The sequence below is a fragment of the Calidris pugnax genome, unplaced genomic scaffold (assembly GCF_001431845.1).
Source record: "Calidris pugnax isolate Ruff unplaced genomic scaffold, ASM143184v1 scaffold18, whole genome shotgun sequence".
Classification (NCBI taxonomy): domain Eukaryota; kingdom Metazoa; phylum Chordata; class Aves; order Charadriiformes; family Scolopacidae; genus Calidris; species Calidris pugnax.
The window spans coordinates 2,252,297-2,267,224 of record NW_015090812.1 but is presented as its reverse complement, the minus strand read 5'-3'; positions in this window follow the sequence as shown (position 1 = coordinate 2,267,224).

Here is a 14,928-nt window from a genome sequence, read left to right as displayed (position 1 = left end):
TGCAAATAAAGAGGCTGTGGGTGATGTGATTAATATCATGATTTTGTTAGACGCTGCTTTACTATGTAACACTACAATATTAAATAAAAAGGGATTCCAAGAACTAAAATGCTGCTCTGAACAGAAACCTAATCTACAGACTCACTGGCTGGAAAGTCTGTAGTCTGAATCTTTGTGTATTTCTTCCTCTCAATGATCAGTTGCCCTACCAAATTTGCAGCTTTTTATTTCAACTGGATATTGGTTAAAATTTTTCTCAGGTGTCTGATTGAGCTCAGTGTTATTAAACGCGAAGGGAAGTCATCTAATGTCTGTTTAATTGTAGCTGCTTTCAGTGAGTAATATTGATGATTAATCAATTGACCAAAGAGGACAAGCTGAGAAGGGGAATAAGGGTGAATCGATGTGCAGGAGAGGATGGGAAGTAAGATGGACTCTGAATCGATGGTGTTGCTACTTGCTCAGTTAGGCCGGTGGTTGGGATGTGCCCTCTGCACGAGCTCACGAGCAATGCAAAGAGGTTGCTTCACAACAAAGACATTTCACTGCTTTTTATTTATATTGATTTCCCAGTGAAGTGTGTCTTGGCATTAGGGATTCCCACAGAGCTGGGAAGAAAGATCAGCCACTTCCCTCAGAGGGTCAAGAAATCCTGAGTGATGAATCTTGTCTTCTTAGAAAAAGAGACAGGAGCAGAGGCCGAGCTTTAAGTTGCCAACTAGAAAGGAAAAACTCAGTGTGTCATTAAAAGGGAGGAAACTGAAAAGTTGTGATGAGGAGAGAGGAATATGTAAAAAAACCCACCCATGCTCAGCTAAGCAGTAATGGATGAGCACAGCTGGAAGAAGTGTTGTCCTCTGCTGGAAAGAACTCACATGGCTCAGCTGTGTCAGAATCCTTGAGTCAATGTTTGGAAGAGAAAAGTCCTGGAACTCAGTGACCTGGAACTTAGTGCCAAAGCAGGAGGGAAGGGTGCTCCACTGGGCAGCACTTCAATTCTGAACTGCTGTGTATTAACTCCAAAAGATGTGAAGCAGTATGTTGCTATGAAGTTTTTTCAAGACTTGTCCCTCTTTATTCCTCATGGGGAAATTAAACACAAATAAAAGGCAGAACTAAGAGTACCCCAAACATCCAAGCTCCTAGACAGTATCCAAACAGCCACACACCACCAACCCCTGCAGCACCAGGTTGGAAAGAGCCTCAGTAATAGTGAGAAATCATGTAGATATTGTTAGAAATGAAGACATTGTTACCACTGAACTCTGCCTTGCTGCTTTCCTATAGTTATTGTATAACTTGGTTGGTTTAGAGGACAATGTGTGTTATACTGCAGGTAAAACAGGCTTGTGAGTAAATGCACTTCCCAGAGGAGCTCATGAGAACAAGCAGAAAGGGCTTGGGACTTTTCCCAGATTCTATTGCCAGGTGATATTCAAACTCTGGATAATCCGGAGGACTCACATATAACTTTAAATCTTGCAGAGTTTGTGTGTTCATGCCTCATTAGTACTACATGGAATATTTCCCCATATCAGTAGGTGGTAATAGACAATAAATTTCACCCTTTAAGCTGCTCCTGAATGTCGTAACATAGCCACCTATCTCACATACCAGAACAAATGAATATGTATATTTTTCTCTCTTTTCTATTTCCCATCTGCATGAAACATATGCCATGTACAGTGATTCTGAAAGATCAGAACAGGGTCTATAGTCCACATGCTAAAATTCGTAATAAAATATGCATGATAAAACCTTGCAGAAGAAATCACATTTCAAACCAGGAAAAAAGCCCTTCTTTTTAATGAGGGTTTAATTAATGTCAGATGGGCTCAGTTGGTAACATTCTTGCCTCTGGTGTAGAAGGTCATGGTTTTGAGCCCTACATTAGGCTCTGGGCTCATAACCAATGCTGACACTGCAATGTACTTCTGCTACACGGTTAGAGGTTCTGACCTTCAAATGAGGTGTTTAAACTGAGATTCCTCCTGTGAGTCTCTGGTGGTTCTTCCAGCTGGAAGCTAAAGATGTCCTGGCACTTTTTAAGCAGCACAGGGAATAGCCCTTGCATCCTAACCTACACTTGCTGAATAAAACAGGTTATAATATACAGAGCTGCAACTGCCATCCATTGCTGACAGTTGACAATAAACACTAATGAGACTGCTCTGTTTATTTACGTGCTGACTCCACTTACCATACAGCAAATGCTCACTGCTTTGTCATAAAACAGTGAAGGACTTTTCCTCAGTGTTTGGAGAGGAGAAATATAGGGAAGACGTTAAAATAACATAAAAAGGGGCTGGTTTCCAAAATTAGAATGCCCTGTGTATTTTCCAAGACAAATGGTACCACTTAGAACAGGCTAATATTGGAGGCAAGGAGAGACAGAGGAGATAAGAAAAATGTGAGGCTTATGAAGCAGGTAACAACTGTTTCAAGACTACTTGCAAACAATAAGTTGTACTAAAATCAAGACTGACCATCAGCAGCAACAGGGTTAAAAGTCTCAGGAAAATTATTCATGAAATAGCAGTCAGATTGGTATTAATCTATGTGATCCTGTTAATCAGCTGAGTCATCACAGAAGACATCATCTGGAAATTAAGATCTTTATGATCTGCCCATTCAGACCATCGCAGATGATTTAGAACTAAACATCAGGACTGCTACATTTCCAGCCTTGCCAGTCCTCCAGCCCCTGCCCTCCTCCCCTCCTCTCACCACACACATTGTTTTAGAACCAAAAAAGGTTCTGATTTCAGCTCCAAGGTAACTCTTACCTAAAGTAGAATTACATTTGCACCTAAAAGGAGAAGGCGCAAATATGGTTTTTAAAAACTAAGTCTCTTTATGCAAAGTATTAAACTAGTAACAGAGAAAAGGCAACAGCAAAACCCAGAACTTCATCTTGGTGTTTCTCACGTGCCCCACTGAGAACTTTTGCTACACCCACTTAAAAATATTAGATATCTAAGCTATTTAACATTCAACCCTAGTAGAGGATCCCTAACATGAACCTTACTGTTTGAGCTTCTGAGGTGCCCTGGTATCTCCTGAACAGCAGTCCCAATGGTGTGCTGTAGGATGAATAATCCTAGCAGAATACCTTCCAGCAACATCAAACTTTTCCCATTTTCTCTAGCTTGGCTTGGGAGGAAAACAAAATGGGTTACAAAATAAGCTCACGTACACTCTGCCTCCCACCAAACAACTTGTTGAGAATAAGGAAATACAGTGCAGCAAGCCAAAGCTTTGACTATCTAGAATCTGGTTTATGTCTGGGTAAATAAAATACAATCAATTCACATATAGAAATTTAATTGGATTTATTTGTAAGACATCCTATCTCCTCCCTTTTGTTCACTCTGCTGGGCCTACTGCCACTTGAGCAGAGAAAAATTGAAATGATGCCATCTAGTTTTATGAAATTACATCTAAGATATTTACAGAGGCTCACTTCACGAAGATGGACTTTTTTATTCTTCAGTAAATCATTTCTGGTCTTCAGGCAGCAATTTTAATGTTAGAAAGGCCTGGAAACTAATTTATGGCTCTGAAAATCCAAGAAACTTGAAAAGAACATATGTTTTTAAAGAAGAAGGTAAGATACAGTCCTATGGAGCCCAGCTGAGCTCCCAGCCAGCCTCCCATGGGGATTCAGTCACAAAGCTTTTGTATGGTTGCCTTATTCAAGACCCTGAGCAGTGACAGTATTCTAATTTCTAACTTGGCTGATAGCATCTCTAGAATTCTAGGTATAGTTGGTCTTTTCTTGAAGCAGGAAAAACGGCTTTAATGGTTTCTTCCAACTATATTACTGTGATTTTATATACAGTGTAATGTTGAATCAACTTCTAAAAAGGCGCAAGGTTCAAGCCCAGAGCTGTACTGCATGAACAAGGAACTTAGATGTCTAATTACAGAAGAAAAATGAATCCTTGGCCATTTAAGCTAAACTGGTTGAGTGCAAATAACATGACTGCTGTCAGAGAGGAAACTAAAAATCAGGTTGCTGAAGCCACACACTGCCCCTCTGAGCAGGGCATGCACATAAAGGCACTGGGTAGCATGGGCACCGCATGTAGGATTTATCTCAACTGATATTTTCAGTCTAACTTCATCAGAACATCAAGTCTAAATTAGTTGTTTAGGCTCTCACTATAGTTAGTGAAGAGAGGATGGGCTCCTCCCCGAAAGACTTCACAGTCTTCAAATGAGTGGGATGAATCACTCTACACAGCTGTCTATCTCCGCCTCTGGCTCCAGAGGGAATTCAAAGAAGTGAATGAAGACCTTAATGACAACTCTGAAAACAGCCCGTGTCCTTGGTCCCATATTAGAGAGATGTTCTGAAGATAAGGCAGGAAATTATCAGTAGAAAATGTTGCCATTTTCTTGTACTCTTTAACTCATAATGAATTAAACGTAAAAAATAAAATGAAATGCAGGAAACTTACAGGATTCTCAGATTTGGACACTCGCCCCTTTCATCAGTGAGTCTCAGACTAAAGCTGATGGGATCACTAGGGGTTCATAGATCTACTTTAATCCTTACAATGTAGTCACTTTTAAGCAATGTCACATCCTGCTGAACTCCAGCCAGGGTTTCCCAAGGCTTTTTAGACATCGTAGCTATAGCAACGGGAACCCAAACAACTCTGTTCCCTACATGACATGACTTTGTTGGGTGTTTCTTACAGTTGGAATTCAGCTGTGATCAAATGTAGAGGTGACAGCTCCGCCGAGGAGGTATAACACACACACAGCAGGACCTAATCAAGCTGCAAAGTCACCTGAAGAGATGAGAGCAGTGGGAGCTGTAGGCAATACGGGTGGATTCAGGAGCAATGCCAGCCCCACACCACACAGCGGAGAAATCAATCGCACTGTCACAAAATGAAGATTAGAAATAGGAATTTCTTCCTCCATCAAAGTAAGTAACATTAATCCTTTTTTTATTGTGTTCTTTTATTGAAATGTGCTCTGGCTTTTAATGTGGGTAGATGCTACACTTGTTAGAAGGGACATAGGGAAGTGCAAAATAATACTTCTTTGGTGAAAATGTATAAACAGGTCAGGAATCTCTGTTTGGTGACTTTTTCTGAAGGCCACTGTCCTCGCCCTGCTGTCATGGCTCACTGGCAATACTTCCAGCAATGAACAGGGCAGTGTCTTGTGTTCATCTCTTGGGAAAATATATTTATACAAGTATTGATTGAGCAGAGTGAAGGGCAGGCAGACTGATAGCTGGCCACAGTAGCCAGACGGCTTTTAGAGTACGGCCCCCAAGCATGACAGTGAAATCTTTTTTATCCCTTATCATCACCTCTGTTGGTGCATTTCAAAGCAAAATTGCAAGATTTAGCATTTGATTGCTATAGTGTGTTTAACATCTATCACCAAAATAAAAAATATATTCAAAAGCATTTAGAATAACGAAAACCACACACAAAAGCTCAAGTTGTTTAATCATTCAACCATTCATTGGTATCCCTCTAACAAATAACAAACCTACAGTGCCTTTTGCTTTGACATTCTTCTGAAATGGAAGGTCATATTGCAGGTGAGCTGTTCTTCCCAGGCTGAGGGAGCACAGCCAAAGGCTGAAAAGGGTCCCCTCTGGAAGACGTAGTCACCTCTAGGTAGAATATGGGGCAAAAAATGAAAGATAGAGTTCCTTTTTTGAGAGCAGAAGATTCTGTTTTCTAGGATTTCCGCTTAAATCTTTCTGTTGAGAATCAAATGGCCACACATTCAAACACCTAGGCCTGACCAGAAGTCTGAAAAGAGTGATTTCATTGTTTGCCCAAGGCTGTGAAGAAAAGTCAGACATACATCCTTGAAAAAAACTCTAGAAGGAGAGGAGAAAAACAGCAGAAAAATCTTGTACCAGCAACATTTCTGAAGATGGCTTCCCAGTTCCAGCAGAACTATTTTAGCCGTGTCCTGAGAGACAAGAATGCCCCTTTTCCCTGGAAGTGTAGAAAAGAGACCTCTGGAAAAGTGCACATGCCAGAGCTAGGAAGCTGGTTCATGCTCCCAACAGGAGTGGTGCTGCCAGAGATAAAGGCTGCAGCACTTGTAAAAGCTTTGGTAACATGACAGTCTCCTACTGCCATGATCATCTGTCAACCATGCTTTTCAAAACATGGAAATAAGAAATGTATTGGTAGTCAGCTCCAGTGTGAAGCAATAGGAGACAGAGGCTCACTCCACAAAATCCCCACAACCCTCTTCTTATAATGCAAGGAGATCACAACCACCAAGATCCAGGTGGTTGGACCTTGGGGTCCTAAATTGTACTAATCATCCTCATCAAAATGACATTTTTTGATTTTAACTTTAAAACTGCATTTTCAAGAATAAAGGTATCTGTGTTTCAGTTTAAAAAAATGCAAATCATTTGGCCAACCTAACAATTGCTTTTAACTCATTGTTCCTTTCTTCTGTTCAAGAGAAACCTGAAAATTCAGTCATTCATCCGTTCCTAGCTTTCAGAACAATAGTTCCCAAGTAGCAAAAAAGCCCATCGCTCGGGGCCTTTAATCTGGAGGCTGGTGTCAGAAGAGTCACACAAAAGTTCAGAAGATTGAGTCAAATTATCATATTTTTAAGTCCTTTTTTAGAAATCTGGATCCTGAGCAGTAGGTAAAGAAGGGCTGCAGAACATGGCAGCTGATATACTACAGAACACCCTAGGATACTTTTAGTTCTTCCCAAATTGCAAATTAAGATATGTTAGTGTCTGACATCACTCTTGCATAAAAGCTACTGACCCAATCTCAATGCATTCAATTACAGAGCTTCAATATAATGTCTCAATATAGATTCCTCAATACAATGGCATGAACCCGCTCATTAAGACCTGACCTGACTCTAATGCAGCAAATAATACCAAATTGGTCATAATTACAACATAAAACTCCTGTTATGCTGTGATTAATTTATTCTTCATTCGTATTTGTAGTTAATGAAAATAACTCACAAGAATAACTAATTCCTCCGAAGTTTACTCCAGTGAAGAACAGAACAGGCGTGGCCCCGTCCCAATTATCTAAATTGTCCTAGAGATGATTTTTAATTTGCCATAAATACTTTATGCTGCATCCTTTACTACTGTATTATTAATTTTCTAGCAAAATGTGAGGCAAGTAATTTCACATGGGAAAAGACTGTAGATGGATATTGGCAAGGATGTTATTCCTTTTCCAGTCAGCCTTCAGGCTTTTCTGGAAAGCAGGGAAGAGCTGTTCCTGGGAGAAAGTGGCCAGATGTCCAAGAAGTATGTTGGAAATATTTTTCCTCTGTTGGGAAATACTTCAAGATTTTTTAGCTTTGCCAATCCAGATAAGAATAGAAAGTCAAAATGTGAATTATAGATGAAAATAAAATCCCTTTCAGTCCTGTGAAACATTTCATTTAGATTTCAAATATTCTTAAAGTTACTTCAATAAAAATTTCAAAAGGAGTCATCATTTCACACTAAAATCCCCCCAAACCCTACTCATTTTCAAAAATATTCTATATTCACAGTTTTGGGTTTCTCCTCAAAACTTTACCATAAAAACAGCTACGCTCTGCCATTTCAAATACTTCCCATCATGTTAAATTTTTGTCGCACTGTGAAAATATAGAAGCCTTTAGGGTGACTTGTTAATGCCAGTCATTCCTTAAAGTACCCCCAAACTCAACAACAACTTGGACCTCTCGCTCTATTCTTCCTCAAATAATTTAACTCTTTCATCTTCAGGCAGCTCATAGCAGAAGAGTGTTTCCTGGTGAACACACTCCTGGGCAAGAAAGTGATCCATTCTCTGGGAGAAAGTTTTTGACTTAATATTAATTTATCCTGACAAAAAGCACATTAGACCTAGCTCAAAGCACACTGAAGTTATTTGGATTTTTTTTCCTATCTGATTCATAGAATCATAGAATGGTTTGGGTTGGAAGAGACCTTAAAGCTTACCAAATTCCAAACCCCCTGCCATGGGAAGGACACCTCCCACTAGAGCAGGTTGCTCAATGCCTCATCCAGCCTGGTCTTGATTATCAGGATCTAAATGGACTTCTTGAATAAAATAAAATAAAATAAAATAAAATAAAATAAAATAAAATAAAATAAAATGAAATAAAATAAAATGAAATGAAATAACCAACCTGATGTTTCCTAACAAACAATGAACTTTCAGTGACGGGGCTCAGAAAATGTATTACAGTTTAGTTCTTACAAAGCACTCTCATATCTCCTGGTCTTCCTCCTGTCCTGCTCAGATCTTTCTCCTTCCCCCACTCTGAGAAATATGTGTAAACAACCGTGCCTACCCTTAGCAGTGTATCACAGAGTCCATCCTTGTAGCCAGTCTGCAAATCTGTGTATCATCTCAGCCATGCTGCCTTTGGAGGCAGCTAGGAAATAAATAGATTATAACAACAACAACAACAAAAAAATGGAGTCCAAGATCCCACTTCAGTCTGAAATTTGTTTCTTTTGAGCTAAGGGTGCAGGTCTCCTGTACGATCATTTGCAGAATAACTGACAAGAACAAAGCCCACAATTATTAACCTTTCTACTTGTTCCCATAGTTTATTGTGACAAGACAATGCAATAAGCTTGAAGGTAATCAAAAAGCAATTTTGTAGTAGTGAGCTTAAAATGACAAACCTTTCCTTTTCTAAATAAATCACCATTATTCCCACATGGTCCATGCTTGACAAGTTTGTTTCCTTAGTAACAGAGTACTTAAACAGGGTTTGCGTGCCAAGATTATACCTTTAGCCACAGAAGTGAAAGAGGAGACAATAGGACAAAAAGTGGTCCACCCACCTAAGTCTGTGATTTAAATATTTATCAGCTGGGTAATGACAGAAGACAAGGATGTGCCAAAGCCCAGGGATGCCTGTTCCCTCCATGCCTTTTGTGCACTTAGAGGAGTCTCTGGACTCTGAAGGGTTTTCAGACCACGGTGCCTAAACTGAATTTAACACTCCCTGATGTTTGTTCAATAGCTCACCTAATGTTGAGGTCAGCTGTCTTATAAATTATTGAGCAGATTAACAGTGTTAGGACTACAATATAAATAAAGGGGATGCACCAGACAAAGAAGACATACAGTGTGTCTGGCTCAAAGACAAAAGAGTGAACAGACAGAAGAAAAGATTAATACGCTGTAGGTACATTTAAGAGCTTTCTGCTTTGTTTTGTCAGTAATTAAATGACTGATTGCTTTGTAATAGTAAATGTGTTTGACTCTGGATACACAAAACCCGATGTTACGCAGTACTGAGCTCAGTCCACTGTTGGAGAAAATCCTTCAGCCCACTCTGTTGATGCCTAATAAATTCCTAGTTCTCTTCCATCAAATGTAGACAAGTCAAGTAAACACTGAATGGGCAGGCCTTCCAAAAATTTAGCTCGCTTTTTAATTGAACTTTTCGTTGGTGCAAAGCAGATTGATTTTAAGTCCTTCAGCAACTTTTAAAATATATTTTCCCTCTTGTCAGCTGACGGGTTTCAAATTCCTTGTGATGAGCAAATGCCGTAAAAGGCTCTACACAATCAGCATGTTGATAACCTTAAATCAGATACTACATATCCTATCGTTTTTCAGTTCTAGATTCAGCTACGAGCCACTGATCTACAAAAACAGTGAGCCAATGTCTATAAAAATTCCCCCATGTATCCCAAACACCATGCCCAATTCCCTTCTCCCCTGACCGTTTCAACGGCTGTCCTGAAGAACCAAATCACAGCAGTTTGTCAAGTGTGGAGTAATTTAATGTGTTGGAAGATAAAGAAGAGAAAATGGAATGTTGCTACTTCTTGCATCAACACCTGGAAGGCAGTGCTGCTTCCCAACCATAAGTAGCAGAGGCCAAGATCATTTTTGCAGAGAAATGATCTGAGGGAGTTCAAGCCCAGATTCAAAACTTAATTTTGAATAAAGCTCGGTGAGATTGTAATGGTGATGAATTATAACTGTTGTTTACAAGTAAATTTTCTCATCATATGCAAAGGGATGTATATAAATGAATATTAAACTTGTGATTTATAAAAAAGTAATGCAGTATATTTTCTAGCAGACATAGCTTATTTTAAATTTCAATCAAAAGCAACAGACTCCAACATTCATTATGACTTGAAGTATTATTCCTCAACACTTCTAAATTATCAGGAAGAAATGTTCACCAATTTCCTTACACTTTCCAGCAGCCATAGCACTCGTTCACAGGTTTGAATAGGTTCCTCAAGATTACAAAATATGCTGCTATTACCAGAAATATTGCAAAACACTATTGGCCAAGAGAGGGGTGATCTGTTCAAGGTCACCCGAAAGCTTATTGTAATGAATGAGGGGCTGACTATTGATAGTTCAGTTACTTTTGAGGAGAGATTTGTTCTCTTCATCAAAATCATCTGAAGTGTAGAGATGGGAAGCATTTATGCAATTGCCTTTTGTTGTATCAGGAGCTGTCTCAAAGTGGCCCAGAAAACAAGGCTCAAATACCAAAATGTAAGAGCTTGAGGTGAAATCTGAAGAGCTGGTGGTTTCATTGATTACTGAGAATTACCAAGAACAGTTGAGACAAACCATTTTACTTAGTTTGTTATTGGCTTTCAAATAGCAACCACAACTGTGAGTCACTGTCAGAGATATTGGTAGCAGAGGAACGTTAGCCCTACCATAAAAAAGCTCTTTTCGTACATCTCCTGCCTCCTCAGCACCCACTCTGCCTCTTGCCTCTTTTTGTGTAAACAACACTCAATATTGAGACGTAGGATGAAAATCAATACGGAGTTTTGCTAGTAAAACAATTTACCTCTATGCATGGGAAATAATGAGCCCTATTCCTTTAACTCTGGAAATTGGGCTGTCTTTTTTTAAATGTACTGAAATATAAAACTTGCTAAATCTAAATTACTGGCTTAATAACATATTTGCCCAAACATTCTTGGATGAAATATCAATTTGGAAGAGGCGCCAGATTAGATTCATCAGAAAACATGTTGCAGAGTAATTTAGAAAATATTAAAATGTCAACTTCTCTCCAATCCTCCCTCTGAAATGCAAGAGAGGATATTGTTCAGCTCACTAATTCTATAGCGTTGTTTTCTTTTCCCTTCCCCCACATTATGTTCTCTTCTAATTGTCTCCTGCTACAGGAGAGGAGCAAAATGATCCATTATTAAAGGTTTTTGCTGAGCACTTTGTCTTTACCTTCTGTGATGAGGAGCAAAACTTTCCCCTCAAGTACAACTTCCATCTTCCTAAAGCACGTACGGAGATTAAATTCCGTTGTTCTACACACTCAGTGAGAACCTAGTAAAACAGCACAATTTTTAAGGAATAACATTTTGATCATCCATCTGTGACAACCCAATGTCAATCCAGTCTTTCAGTAAGAAAGTAGCATTCTGCATTACAGGACTGAAGTGGATAGATACATCTGCAAAAAAAAATTTACTGTTTGCACCAATTTGAGGAACTGCAGTGCAGATTTATGCATTCCCTACTGGCAATTTGCATTAGCAATAATCAGATGAAAAAGCACGAGTCTGCAAGAATGACATTTCCTTCTGCATTTAACAAATCAAGAGTGCAAAGCTATTTTCTAACATTTTTTAAAAGATTTTTTTTTATCCCATCTATGATGGTCAAAGGTAACTGCAAACTACCTATTGAACCTGTGGTTGAGAATGCTTTTTCATTAAAAGCTAATAAGATGACTTGGTTTACTTATTTACAACGTTGTAGGGAACAAGATGAAGTGAATCTCGCTGCTAAGCAAAGACTCCAGGTTACCATTCCTGACCCTTTTATAGTTTTCCTGTGTGATCTTTGGTAGATTACTTACTTATCTTTAAACATGAATATTTATACCAAGTAACTGTACAGACTACTCAGTAAAGGGAATAATCAGACCGCCAAAGTCAATCTTTAACTGTGGAAAGGATAATCCCCACTCAGATATCAAGGTCATCAAAAGCCAATGAACTACACTGGCAGGATTTAACCTCTGACAGGTAGATCCTGAAACAATTGGGAAAATAATAAACTGCATTAAAATACTAGGCCTGAATCTCTGATCCTTTGACTGCAAACTATTGATGCCAGTAGCTCATAGGTGTCAGGAGAGATCTCTCATCCACATATTGACTGAGCCAATTCTCACAGATAAATCCTGGAAAGATTCTGACTCTGGGAATAAGGTACCTTTCCACCATGACCGATTTGTACCACTCCCTTCTGGCACTGGCCGTGCCCCTCCTTACTCTGGACTCCAAAATTTAGTCTGTACTAGACTGCACTAAACTTGTACTGCATGATGGACAGACATCCTCCCCATCCCAGCATCACCCCACCCACCTCTCAGCAGGTCTGTTTGATTGCCACAGAATCCTAGAATCATAGAATTGTGTAAGTTGGAAGGGAACTTTCAGGTCATCGAGTCCAACCACCAACTTAACACTGCCAAAACCACCACTAACCCATGTCCCTCAGCACCACATCTACCCGTCTTTTAAACACCTCCAGGGATGGTGATTCCATCAGGCTGGGCATCCTGTTCCAATCCTTGATAACCCTTTCAGTGAAGAAATTTTTCCTAATATCCGTCCTAAGCTTCCCTGATGTAACTTGAGGCCATTTCCTCTTGTCCTATCACTTGTAACTTGGGAGAAGAGAATGACACCTACCTCTCTACACCCTCCTTTCAGGTAGTTGTAGAGAGTGATAAGGAACACAGGGCTGCTCAAGTCTTCATCTGCCCCATGGCAGGCATACCTTTGCCCTAAGCAAGCACTGCTGCAGAAAAGGCCTAGTTTTTGGACATTTGTCAGGTTGTCAAAAGGTCTTTGCTGGAAAACCACTCACACAGAAGGAAGAGTTAACATCCATATTCGGGCCTCTGAATGCTTAGTTGCCAAGTAGCAACCTCACCATCCCATGCTGGGATTTTTAGGCTCCTGTGGAGGGAGTTTGCCCCTCTTCAGGCAGCCTGGAATAAACTGCTTATGACAAGTATCGCTCAAAGGCAGAAAAAATACTAAGGAGCATTCCCTTTGCTTGCTGGCCAGAGAGAAGACAACTTGAAGCTTGGGTGCCCCACTCCAGCTCTCATAAGACCACAGTCAAAATCTACTATTTACCCACAGAGATGTGTGAGATCTTCTGCAAAGTTGTGCTTTAGATCTCAGCCATCATAACCGCGCTTCACAACAAATAAGGTCTGTGACAGGAACTGAAGTTTATAGACAGATCAGTGGCATCAGGCTATTAATTACCTACTGTCTGTAAGTCTCTTTGAAATGCAATGTGTAAGCTCTAAGCATTATTAATAAATTCTCAGTTACCATGCTGATGTGCAGTTCAAATGGTTAGAATAAACTGTTATTCTAGTCATTATTCAAATCACTAGAATAAACTGTAAAAACTTGGAATAGCATTAGTGAGTGTCTGGCTGGAATCTACTATCTTTTAAAATTGAAAATAAAATCCTGAGAATATATTCTAAATGCAACCAATATGGGGGTGTCCATCTGAAATTGCAGATACCTTGAGACAATAAATCTGAGAGATGTGAAAATCCACGGCTTCAAGACTTGTTCCTCAGGAGGACTAGCACACACATGGAAGAGCCCACCAACAAAAGTGTAGCCAGCCCAATTTGAATGGACAATTTTCAGCTGGTGGGGTAAGTCCTGGGTCTCCCTGCTGCTCCTGAAGTCAGATCAGTGAGCATCAGCTAGAGGAGGATGCTGCAGCGCTGCCTCTGCTGGGGAGCACCACAGCAGGGAATCATAGAATCACAGAATGATTAGAGTTGGAAGGGACCTTAGAGATCATCGAGTTCCAACCCCCCTGCCATGGGCAGGGACACCTCCCACTAGACCAGGTTGCTCCAAGCCCCATCCAGCCTGGCCTTGAACCCCTCCAGGGATGGGGCAGCCATGACTTCTCTGGGCAACCTGAGCCAGAACCTCACCACCCTCACCGGAAAGAATTTCTTTCTGATATCTAATCTAAATCTCCCCTCTTTCAGTTTAAAACCATTACCTCTCGCCCTGTTGCAACACTCCCTGATAAAGATTTCCTCCCCGTCTCTCCTGTAGGCCCCCTTTAGGTACTGGAAGGCCGTTATAAGGTCTCCCTGGAGACTTCTCCAGACTGAACAACCCCAACTCTCTAAGCCTGTGAAGAGACAGCCAGACTTACAGGGGCTGAATCACTGCAGAGACCTATATTCCATAGAGTCCCTGATGCCCTGAATTGCTTTAGTAATCACTTTAGGCTCAACTGCTTTTAGTGAGTACTTCACCCTCCTGTGCCAGCATTTCTTACGCAGATATACAATTTTAGATGAATTTCTTGATTAGAAGCTCATAGTTATCCAAGTCCTTTGCTCATCAGTAGTGTGACATTCACAATCTGCCAACACACCACTCTGGGAGATTAAGTAGAATAGATTTTAAATGGTATGTTATTGACATTTCAATTATTTAAGCTTCGGTAGAAAGTGACCAGATGAGGTTTAGATTATATGATCCGTCTCACGAAAAAGTTCTGCCAGAAAGGAGCAGATGAAAAGAAGAGGTAAGGGGCGGGTCAGATGTCTATAGATCATAGCTGAGGAGAAGAGGTAGACAGGTTGGATAGATTCGCTAGGGGGATAGATCCAAAACCGCTTCATAAAATAGTCAAAGTGATACAAACGCTTTTTCTAAATACCTCAGGAAGACAAAATACCTCAAGGAAGAAGCATGAAGGAAAAGGGCGTTAGCAGCAAGCATGAAATGAAAGGGAGTTATCAGCCCAAACACTATCTACATAAATCAGCCACCAGTAAAATTAGGAAGCTAGTTAGGTGGTTTCTAATCACAAGAAGACCAAGATTCTGGAAGACTTCCAGTAGAGGCAAGACAAG